This window comes from Lolium perenne, chromosome 6 (genome assembly GCF_019359855.2).
Source record: "Lolium perenne isolate Kyuss_39 chromosome 6, Kyuss_2.0, whole genome shotgun sequence".
In the NCBI taxonomy this organism is placed as follows: Eukaryota; Viridiplantae; Streptophyta; class Magnoliopsida; order Poales; family Poaceae; genus Lolium; species Lolium perenne.
The window spans coordinates 36,986,941-36,999,861 of NC_067249.2; positions in this window are offsets into that span (position 1 = coordinate 36,986,941).

Consider the following 12,921-nt stretch of genomic DNA (forward strand, 5'->3'; position numbering starts at 1 on the left):
TTCATCCCCTCGTTGCTCCCATCTTCTAGATTGCATCTTGGCTTGGATTGCGTTCTCGCGGTAGGAAATTTTTTGTTTTCTATGCAACGAATCCCTACAAATAGAACTTGATAAGGTTTACGAACCTGAGCATAATGATCAGAGTAGCGCAGCATCGGAAATGGTTCTGGAAGCGGCTACGACGATCATGGCTCCCATGTCTACAAAGTGTTATAGTCATGGAGATCAAATACTTATTGAACCTTGTAGGTATGGTTTACTTTGTGATCAAATAAATGATTTTTGGACAAAGGATTGATTTTTGAACAATAATAAACCAACTACATACAAAGAAGTTATGATGGGCCCTGACTCCGTTAAAATGGCCATGCGCCATGAAATCCAAGATAGATGAATGCTTTTTGAAAGTAAATGGATCTATAAAATAGATGGACTTGGATTGAATATCCTTAAAGAAGCTTGACTTATCGAAAAGTTGTTTACGACAAAGTTCAAAGAGTTGACTACGATAAGATTAGATCTTCCGTGGCAATGCTTAAAGTCTATGTGGATTATTCTAGTAATCGCTACATATTTCTTTTATGAGATATGATAGTAGGATGTCAGAAATACATTCCTTGCCAGAAGTGTGTATGAAGGATGTATACTAGATATAACCAAGAGTTTTTTCTAGTCCGTGGAATACTAGATAGATATACGAACTTCAATTGGATGAAGTGAGTATCGCGGAGTTGGAATCTTCACCGGATGAAATAGTCAAAGAGTTTTTGATTTCATCAGAAATGATGAAGATGCTTGCATTTGCAAGAAATTAAGTGGGAGCGCTGAGACATATTTGTAATACTTTATGTGGATGACATATCGTTGATTATAAATAATGTAATTATATAATTGATTAAAAAGGTTTCATTGAGAATTAACTTCAATGAAAGGATATGGACTGAAACATATTTAGTGTCAAGATCTATGAAGATAGATTGAAACACATAATAAGTTTAAGTCAAAGTACATAGAATGAATATTGAAGTAGTTCAATATAGAAATATTAAGAAGGTGTTCTTTTCATGTGAAGGTTTAACAAGACTTGAGTGTATTTGACACTCAATGAGTAAAAACACATGAGTGACTTTCGATCACGAACAATATGTACAAAGTCAGATGTCCTGTGCTCTAAAGTGTTACGAGCATATACCAGAATGATTCATGTGATGATTATTGGACAATAGTAAGAATATCCTTGAGTACTTTAGAAGAACCAAGGATATATATAGTTTTGTATGGGGTAATGGCAAACAAATCGTTGTAAGGTGTTACACCGATATTAGTTTGGTCACATATGAAAATAAAATTTCAATCTCAATTAGGATAAGTGTTGAGGTAGCACAATGAGCTAGAAGTTGTCTATGCTAGATTTAGATGAGTTCTAAATATTGTGACGGATTCTACAAACGAAGGCAGAGTATGTCATTATTTTGACAATGACTAAGGATGTTAAGTCGAGGAGTTCTTTGAGAACTTGGTGTAGTTCCGATAGTGTCAGAACTTTGAAGCTATATTGTGTATGACAATATTAGTGACTTATTTCAGACCGCGGAATTAAGGTTCCACCAGAGGACTAAGCATATACAATTAATGCCGACTCATTTGGAAAATGAGTGATGCGTTGAGACGCAAATGAATTGCAAAATACATACGTTTCTGAGTGTGTCAGAACCGTTGACTAAAACCTCTCCCGTGAGCAAAACATGATAAAGCACCAGAAGGCCAAGGTTTTATATCTTTACAAATGTAAACTAGATTATTGACTCTAGTGCAAGTGGGAGACTGTTGGAGATATGCCCAAGAGGCAATAATAAAATGGTTATTATAATATATCTTTGTGTTTATGATAATGTTTGCATACCATGCTATAATTGTATTAACCGAAACATTGATACATGTGTGTTATGTAAACAACAAGGAGTCCCTAGTAAGCCTCTTGTATAACTAGCTTGTTGGTTAATGGATGATCATGGTTTCGTGATCATGAACATTGGATGTTATTGATAACAAGGTTATGTCATTAGGTGAATGATATAATGGACACACACCCAAATGAGCGTAGCATAAGATCAAGTCATTATGTTCAATTTGCTATAAGCTTTCGATACATAGTTGTCTAGTCCTTCAACCATGAGATCATGTAAATCACTTACACCGGAAGGGTACTTTGATTACATCAAACGACATTGCGTAAATGGGTGGTTATAAAGATGGGATTAAGTATTTGGAAAGTGTGAGTTGAGGCATATGGATCAATAGTGGGATTTGTCCATCCTGATGACGGATAGATATACTATGGGCCCTCTCGGTGGAATGTCATCTGATTAGCTTGCAAGCATATGATTGGATCATAAGAGATGACATACCACGGTACGAGTAAAGAGTACTTGTCAGTAACGAGGTTGAACAAGGTATGGAGATACCGATGATCGAACCTCAGACAAGTAAAATATCGCGTGACAAAGGGAATTGGCATCGTATGTAAATGGTTCAATCGATCACTAAGTCATCGTTGAATATGTGGGAGCCATTATGGATCTCCAGATCCCGCTATTGGTTATTGCTCGGAGATGAGTCTCGACCATGTCTACATAGTTCGCGAACCGTAGGGTGACGCGCTTAAGGTTCGATGTCGCATAAGTAGATTCGGAATATGAGATGGAGACCGAAGTTTGTTCGGAGTCTCGGATGGGATCCAGGACATCACGAGGAGGTCCGGAATGGTCCGGAGAATAAGATTCATATATGAGAAGTCATTTTCAGGGTTACCGGAAAAGTTCAGGATTTTTCGGTATTGTACCGGAGGTTCTAGAAGGTTCCGGAGGGTACCATAGTGGGGCCCACCTATCCCGGACGACCAACATGGACCGGAGGGGTCGCATAGGCCCACATGGGCCATGCACACCAGCCCCCCAAGGCCCATGTGGCTGTACCAAGTGGATAAGATCAAATCCCTTGAAAATAGGGACTTAACTTGGGGGGAAGTCCCCCCCCCCTTGTTTTGGCCGACCCTTGGGCTTGGAGGAGGGGCCAAGGCAGCCCCCCCACGCCTATATAAGAGGGAGGGGAGGGCTGGGGCGCAGCACATCATCCCCCCAAGCCCTAGCCGCCCCTCTCTCCCTCCTCCTTCTTACTGCGCAGGCTTGGCGAAGCCCTGCAGGAATTTCTCCTCCACCTCCACCACCACGCCGTCGTGCTGCTGGGATTCCGAGGGGATCTACCACACCTCCGCTGCCCGCTGGAACGGGGAGAGGAAGGGCTTCATCGACACCGTACGCGCGACCGAGTACGGAAGTGCTGCCGGATTGCAGCACCGGGGACGATCGTCTACACCAACAACGAGATTAATCTCGTAGGCTTTGGAATCTTCGAGGGTTAGTCTCATCTCCATCTCGTTGCTTCAATCTTGTAGATTAGATCTTGGCTTTTCCATAGATTAGATCTTGGATTTATTCGTCTATGCGGTAGGAAAATTTTTGTTTTCCATGCAACGAACCCATCAGCTTCGTGGTTGTCGGGGAAGAAGCGTGGATCCGCGCGCTGCTCGTCACTGAGAGTGACGAGCACCTCATCGATCGCCGCTTCGAGTGCGCCCCCACCCGTTGGCGGCGGCGGGATTGGCACGCCGCCTGTGCTCAGCCCCCCGGCGCGCGGAAGTCCGGCGGCGCAGGGTAGCCCGCCGCGTGCAGGAGTCGCCCCTCCCGTTGGTGGAGAGAGCGGCGGCCGAAGCCGTTGTTGGCCGCACCGTCGTTCGCCATTGCTGGTTCGTTCGAGTTTGGGGAAGATTTGGGGGAAGGCGAGCGAGGTGAATGCGAGGCAGCCGGGGTAGTTCGGCGATAAATAGTGGTAGGCGCGTGAAACCGAGGCGACGGCATTAACTCGCCGCGTGAAAGCTACGCGGCCGGCGAATGCTGACCGACGGCAGGCTTTTACAGCACGCAGAAGACGATGCGATGAGGACGACGATCGGTGTCTCTCGCCGACAAGTTGGGGCCACCAGACACGCGGTAAGTTTCCTCGGCGTTTCGCGCGCTTTCGTTTGGTCCGGACTCCCCGAGCGCTCCTCGGGGGGCCGGGATGGCGTGGGCTCGCCGGATGAATTTATGCCCAAATCCGGACGAAAACGAGAAACCGGAGGCGCGATTGGGCCAAATTTCGCCGTCCGGATGACAAAACGCGGTTCTGGGGGCCTGCTCGGGGAGACGAGTGGGATGCTCTTAGGAGGCTCTCTTTGTTGGCCATAGGAACTAGTCAAGTGCGAACAGAGGCTATGCATGCAGCTAGGCGAGTAGACATACCTAGGAAGACTCCACGGCACTTGCCCTCTTGGCGTACTCAGAACTACTTTGAGGACCTCACAGACACACTGGTGTGCTCCCGACTGCTCGGCCTCCTTGTTTGTTGTCAAGATCTTCACGTGCAGCGCTACATGGTTTCGCTGCCACCTGGCACCTTGCATGGGGAATTCATCCCAGCTGCGCCCGAAGTCGAAGCCGGAGCTGCAACAACGCCGGATGTTGTGTGCTGCAGCTGGTCTCATCGTTGTGGCTGAATACCGACCACCTTATTGTTTGTCATCTAATTTGCTATCGCGTACCATATTTGTCGTCCGATAACATGACCTTAATCCTTAATGTCACGTCTAGTTGTGATGTACGTAGTTAAATTAACTACTATCGGCTTGTGTTTGTGAGTTTGAGGAGGCCACTCCTCAAAACTTAAAAGAACTCACGTCAATTTCATCTATAATATTGTTGTGAACCTTTTTGGCTGCACCAGCAATAGAAATTCATGGTCCAAGAGAGTAATGTATATCAATTTCTAAAATGGTATTGTCATTTATTTCACATTCTACCCAGCTGGAGTACTGTTTTTCTTATTTAAAATTGAAAAAAAACATTATATCCTGACAAGCAAGCATTTGACCTGCAATCGGTATGAATCATCATTCTCTAATAAAAAAAATTGAATCTCAAATGCTTCAAACGTTTGTAGGTGTAGTTTTAGCGCATGGCGCACATCGTTGTGGAAAGAGAGATGTTTGCAAACTAGGCGTGACATTAAGGATTAACACGGGGCAATAGTCTCTATGCACAAAAGTATTAAAAAATACCCGATGGGATGCTAGGGATCCATATCCTTAGTCGTTCCTTAGGAAATAAGAGAGATGTTTGCAAACATTAAGTTGAACAGCTCGTTCAGTCAAAGGTCTCCCAAGGTGACTTGAATATGTTAGGCGGTTGCTAAGAGCATCTCCAGCCATGTCCCCGGGAAGGCCCTCATGATCTCTTTTTTTTATCCGGACGGACGGAAACGGTCCAGTCACGCCCCCAGCTTCTCGTTTTCGTTCGGATTTAGGCCTAAAACCGTCCGGACTCCCCAGATCATCCTCGGTTTCCCGGGGTGCTACCGGGGACTCTGGATGGAGCAAATTCCGCGCTCTGGCCCGCGTATTAGTGAAGATTTCGCGCTCTGGCCCGCGCAAATTTCTCGGGACGGCGGGAAAATCGTTGCTCCCCATGCCAAAAATAGATCCAATCCGGACAAATTTTCATCCGGATTGTGCCCCGGGGGCCTCCAACGGCTGAACATGCTCTAAGGAAATTAATTATGCACTTTGATGTGACTACATATTTGTATGTGTTTGTCCTTGTCGTCATAAGCTAACTTTTCTGTCTTCAAAATTGATAAATGATGCAGTATCATATATTGCTACCTACCTAGCAATAATACGCGTGATGCTGTGAGAGCTAGCACCAATATATAGTTGCAAGCATCAAGAGCTAGCCATCGTCACTTTGCCTTGCACTGGTTTGGCAGTACTCGAAGTAACATCATGCAAATAACAGAGTAGAAAGAGAGATTAAGTTGTATAAGGGGGTAGATAGATGCTTCGAGGTCACATCGAAAGAGAAGATGGAGCTAAGCGAGCTAGTGAATATTGTAATCATAAATCTTCTAGTATGAGAATAGGATACATCGCGGAAGAAATATATTTTGTGCACGGAAATAGGCAACCACCGAATTTGGGTTCATGTCAACCAACTGCAAAACAACTGTTCCAGATGCGTCACATGGAGGCTTCCCGGTCACCTTTAGCTCTTCGTTGCCCCAGGTAGACATACTGGGCAGGTCTCCATAATTCACCTGATGAAGAAAACATTAAAGCCGGCGCCGACAACTTGCTTCGTCTGGCGACTGCAGCAGCTGCTGCCTCTTCAGCGGCCAAAGGGAGGCCTATTAGGAGAAACATGACGATTAATGATGCAGCAATGGCAGATCCTGATGGGGAGGACATGGAGACGGATGATGCCGATGCCTAACTCGTTCCTGATGATGTCGATATTGCAAAGTCGATCTCCTGCTTTTGAGTTTGTTGCTGTCGCTGATGGTTTAATGACACTGACGCCTGCCGGGCCAGTTGGCATGTTGGCTTTTCGTTTCCATCCGCCCTGTAATATTTCTATAACACTAGCAGTAGGCAGCGTCCCCCTCCCCCATGTTGTTTTCTTTTTCTTGTTACCAAAACTACTGTTGTTTTTCGTTATCTCCTGATAATGAAAATCGATCCCATATATGGTTGGATCGCTTGGAAAAAAATTACATATGTTGCTATGCCGCTTTGAGCCTCCTCCGATACGATGCTACCCATCTTCCGCTTATACCTCGGGAGCACTACTTCTCCGGCGCTGGTAGACATGTCAACCCAAAACCCACGGAGTCACTAACCTCGGTTCTTCTTTCTTTCCACCACCAAAACTAGTATTCCTCAAGAGAGGGTAAGTGTGAATGAACCAGTCGGTACTAAAATTCATCCATCTTCTACAATATTACAAACTAAATAATTCTGGAACTGTAAAATCAAGAATCCTAAGTTGGATATGGAATCGAAATAAACAAGCTATATGGATTAATATTGAGCAAAATCAAGAATCCCAAGTTCGAGAGTAGGAGAATGCGATTCAAACATGTAGATGATTAACTTACAAAGCTTAATTTTGCTGGGACTCATGTGTATCTTTTTGGCTTCTTAAACAACGATCTAAAAGTATCCAGAATCATATTGTGTGGTGATACGTCTCCAACGTATCGATAATTTCTTATGTTCCATGCCACATTATTGATGTTATCTACATGTTTTATGCACACTTTATGTCATATTCGTGCATTTTCTGGAACTAACCTATTAACAAGATGCCGAAGTGTCGATTCTTTGTTTCTGCTGTTTTTGGTTTCAGAAATCCTAGTAAGGAAATATTCTCGGAATTGGACGAAATCAACGCCCAGGGTCCTATTTTGCCACGAAGCTTCCAGAAGTCCGAAGAGGAGACGAAGTGGGGCCACGAGGTGGCCACACCCTAGGGCGGCGCGGCCCACCCCTTGGCCGCGCGGCCCTATGGTGTGGGCCCCTCGTGCCGCCTCCTGACCTACCCTTCCGCCTACTTAAAGCCTCCGTCGCGAAACCCCCAGTACCGAGAGCCACGATACGGAAAACCTTCCAGAGACGCCGCCGCCGCCAATCCCATCTCGGGGGATTCAGGAGATCGCCTCCGGCACCCTGCCGGAGAGGGGAATCATCTCCCGGAGGACTCTACGCTGCCATGGTCGCCTCCGGAGTGATGTGTGAGTAGTCTACCCCTGGACTATGGGTCCATAGCAGTAGCTAGATGGTTGTCTTCTCCCCATTGTGCTTCATTGTCGGATCTTGTGAGCTGCCTAACATGATCAAGATCATCTATCTGTAATTCTATATGTTGCGTTTGTTGGGATCCGATGAATAGAGAATACTTGTTATGTTGATTATCAAAGTTATGTCTATGTGTTGTTTATGATCTTGCATGCTCTCCGTTATTAGTAGATGCTCTGGCCAAGTTGATGCTAGTAACTCCAAGAGGGAGTATTTATGCTCGATAGTGGGTTCATGTCTCCGTGAATCGGGAGGGGTGACAAGAACCTCTAAGGTTATGGATGTGCTGTTGCCACTAGGGATAAAACATTGGTGCTATGTTCAAGGATGTAGTCACTGATTACATTACGCGCAATACTTAATGCAATTGTCTGTTGTTAGCAACTTAATACTGGAGGGGGTTCGGATGATAACCTGAAGGTGGACTTTTTAGGCATAGATGCATGCTGGATAGCGGTCTATGTACTTTGTCGTAATGCCCAATTAAATCTCACTATACTCATCATAATATGTATGTGCATGGTCATGCCCTCTTTATTTGTCAATTGCCCAACTGTAATTTGTTCACCCAACATGCTGTTTATCTTATGGGAGAGACACCTCTAGTGAACTGTGGACCCCGGTCCAATTCTCTATACTGAAATACAATCTACTGCAATACTGTTCTACTGTTTTCTGCAAACAATCATCTTCCACACAATACGGTTAATCCTTTGTTACAGCAAGCCGGTGAGATTGACAACCTCACTGTTTCGTTGGGGCAAAGTACTTTGGTTGTGTTGTGCAGGTTCCACGTTGGCGCCGGAATCCCTGGTGTTGCGCCGCACTACATCCCGCCGCCATCAACCTTCAACGTGCTTCTTGGCTCCTCCTGGTTCGATAAACCTTGGTTTCTTTCTGAGGGAAAACTTGCTGCTGTGCGCATCATACCTTCCTCTTGGGGTTCCCAACGAACGTGTGAGTTACACGCCATCAAGCTCTTTTTCTGGCGCCGTTGCCGGGGAGATCAAGACACGCTGCAAGGGGAGTCTCCACATCTCAATCTCTTTACTTTGTTTTTGTCTTGCTTAGTTTTATTTACTACATTGTTTGCTGCACTAAATCAAAATACAAAAAAATTAGTTGCTAGTTTTACTTTATTTGCTATCTTGTTTGCTATATCAAAAACACAAAAAAAAATTAGTTACTTGCATTTACTTTATCTAGTTTGCTTTATTTACTGTTGCTAAAATGGCTACCCCTGAAAATACTAAGTTGTGTGACTTCACAACCACAAATAATAATGATTTCTTATGCACACCTATTGCTCCACCTGCTACTACAACAGAATTCTTTGAAATTAAACATGCTCTACTGAATCTTGTTATGCGAGAGCAATTTTCTGGTGTTAGTTCTGATGATGCTGCTGCCCATCTTAATAATTTTGTTGAACTATGTGAAATGCAAAAATATAAAGATGTAGATGGTGACATTATAAAATTAAAATTGTTCCCTTTCTCATTAAGAGGAAGAGCTAAAAATTGGTTGCTATCTCTGCCTAAGAATAGTATTGATTCATGGACTAAATGCAAGGATGCTTTTATTGGTAGATATTATCCCCCTGCTAAAGTTATATCTTTGAGGAGTAGCATAATGAATTTTAAACAATTAGATACTGAACATGTTGCACAAGCATGGGAAAGAATGAAATCTTTGGTTAAAAATTGCCCAACCCATGGACTGACTACTTGGATGATCATCCAAACCTTCTATGCAGGACTAAATTTTTCTTCGCGGAATTTATTGGATTCAGCTGCTGGAGGTACCTTTATGTCCATCACTCTTGGTGAAGCAACAAAGCTTCTTGATAATATGATGATCAATTACTCTGAATGGCACACGGAAAGAGCTCCACAAGGTAAGAAGGTAAATTCTGTCGAAGAAACCTCTTCCTTGAGTGATAAGATTGATGCTATTATGTCTATGCTTGTGAATGATAGGACTAATATTGATCCTAATAATGTTCCATTAGCTTCATTGGTTGCACAAGAAGAACATGTTGATGTGAACTTCATTAAAAATAATAATTTCAACAACAATGCTTATCGGAACAATTCTAGTAATAACTATAGGCCATATCCTTATAATAATGGTAACGGTTATGCTAATTCTTATGGGAATTCTTACAACAATAATAGGAGTTCACCCCCTGGACTTGAAGCCATGCTTAAAGAATTTATTAGTACACAAACTGCTTTTAACAAATCTGTTGAAGAAAAGCTTGGGAAAATTGATATACTTGCTTCTAAAGTCGATAGTCTTGCTGCTGATGTAGATCTTTTGAAATCGAAAGTTATGCCTAATAGGGATATTGAAAATAAAATTACTACTACAGCAAATGCCATCCAAGTTAGAATTAATGAGAATATAAGATTAATGGCTGAATTGCGTGCTAGGTGGGATAGAGAAGAAAATGAAAAATTAGCTAAAGAGAAGAATGTAGCTAAAGTTTGGACTATTACCACGACTAGTAATGCTAATGCTACACATGTTGCTGCACCTCCTACTATTGATAATAAAAGAATTGGTGTTAGCAATGTTTCCACTCCTAATGCAAAGCGCGAAAAACTGCCTGAAACTGCTAAAACTGCTGAAACTGCCTGTGATAAAGCTGCTGAAATTTTTTCCAACATTGGGGATGATGATCCCATTGCTTTAGATTATAATGGTTTGAATTTTGATGATTGCCACATCTCTGAAGTTATAAAGTTCTTGCAAAAACTTGCTAAAAGTCCCAATGCTAGTGCTATAAATTTGGCTTTCACGCAACATATTACAAATGCTCTCATAAAAGCTAGAGAAGAGAAACTAGAGCGCGAAGCCTCTATTCCTAAAAAGCTAGAGGATGGTTGGGAGCCCATCATTAAGATGAAGGTTAAAGATTTTGATTGTAATGCTTTATGTGATCTTGGTGCAAGTATTTCTGTTATGCCTAAGAAAATTTATAATATGCTTGACTTGCCACCGCTGAAAAATTGTTATTTGGATGTTAATCTTGCTGATCATTCTACAAAGAAACCTTTGGGGAAAGTTGATAATGTTCGCATTACCGTTAACAATAACCTTGTCCCCGTTGATTTTGTTGTCTTGGATATTGAATGCAATGCATCTTGTCCCATTATATTGGGAAGACCTTTTCTTCGAACTGTTGGTGCTACCATTGATATGAAGGAAGGTAATATAAAATATCAATTTCCTCTCAAGAAAGGTATGGAACACTTCCCTAGAAATAGAATGAAGTTACCTTTTGATTCTATTATGAGAACGAATTATGATGTTGACACTTCGTCTCTTGATAATACTTGATACACACTTTCTGCGTCTAGCTGAAAGGCGTTAAAGAAAAGCGCTTATGGGAGACAACCCATGTTTTTACCTACAGTACTTTGTTTTTATTTTGTGTCTTGGAAGTTGTTTACTACTGTAGCAACCTCTTCTTATCTTAGTTTAGTGTTTTGTTGTGCCAAGTAAAGTCGTTGATAGAAAAGTTCATACTAGATTTGGATTACTGCGCAGAAACAGATTTCTTTGCTGTCACGAATCTGGGCTATTTTCTCTGTAGGTAACTCAGAAAATTATGCCAATTTACGTGAGTGGTCCTCAGATATGTACGCAACTTTCATTCAATTTGAGCATTTTCATTTGAGCAAGTCTGGTGCCTCGATAAAATTCGTCAATACGAACTGTTCTGTTTTGACAGATTCTGCCTTTTATTTCGCATTGCCTCTTTTGCTATGTTGGATGAATTTCTTTGATCCATTAATGTCCAGTAGCTTTATGCAATGTCCAGAAGTGTTAAGAATGATTGTGTCACCTCTGAACATGTTAATTTTTATTGTCGCTAATCCTCTAATGAGTTGTTCTAAGTTTGGTGTAGAGGAAGTTTTCAAGGATCAAGAGAGGAGTATGATGCAACATGATCAAGGAGAGTGAAAGCTCTAAGCTTGGGGATGCCCCGGTGGTTCACCCCTGCATATATCAAGAAGACTCAAGCGTCTAAGCTTGGGGATGCCCAAGGCATCCCCTTCTTCATCGACAACATTATCAGGTTCCTCCCCTGAAACTATATTTTTATTCCATCACATCTTATGTGCTTTGCTTGGAGCGTCGGTTTGTTTTTATTTTTGTTTTGTTTGAATAAAATGGATCCTAGCATTCACTTTGTGGGAGAGAGACACGCTCCGCTGTAGCATATGGACAAGTATGTCCTTAGTTTCTACTCATAGTATTCATGGCGAAGTTTCTTCTTCGTTAAATTGTTATATGGTTGGAATTGGAAAATGATACATGTAGTAATTGCTATAAATATCTTGGGTAATGTGATACTTGGCAATTGTTGTGATCATGTTTAAGCTCTTGCATCATATGCTTTGCACTCATTAATGAAGAAATACATAGAGCATGCTAAAATTTGGTTTGCATATTTGGTTTCTCTAAGGTCTAGATAATTTCTAGTATTGAGTTTGAACAACAAGGAAGACGGTGTAGAGTCTTATAATGTTTACAATATGTCTTTTATGTGAGTTTTGCTGCACCGGTTCATCCTTGTGTTTGTTTCAAATAAGCCTTGCTAGCCTAACCTTGTATCGAGAGGGAATACCTCTCATGCATCCAAAATACTTGAGCCAACCATTATGCCATTTGTGTCCACCATACCTACCTACTACATGGTATTTTTCCGCCATTCCAAAGTAAATTGCTTGAGTGCTACCTTTAAAATTCCATCATTCACCTTTGCAATATATAGCTCATGGGACAAATAGCTTAAAAACTATTGTGGTATTGAATATGTACTTATGCACTTTATCTATTATTAAGTTGCTTGTTGTGCGATAACCATGTTCACTGGGGACGCCATCAACTACTCTTTGTTGAATTTCATGTGAGTTGCTATGCATGTTCGTCTTGTCTGAAGTAAGAGCGATCTACCACCTTATGGTTAAGCATGCATATTGTTAGAGAAGAACATTGGGCCGCTAACTAAAGCCATGATCCATGGTGGAAGTTTCAGTTTTGGACAATATCCTCAATCTCATATGAGAAAATTATTAATTGTTGTTACATGCTTATGCATAAAAGAGGAGTCCATTATCTGTTGTCTATGTTGTCCCGGTATGGATGTCTAAGTTGAGAATAATCAATAGCGAGAAATC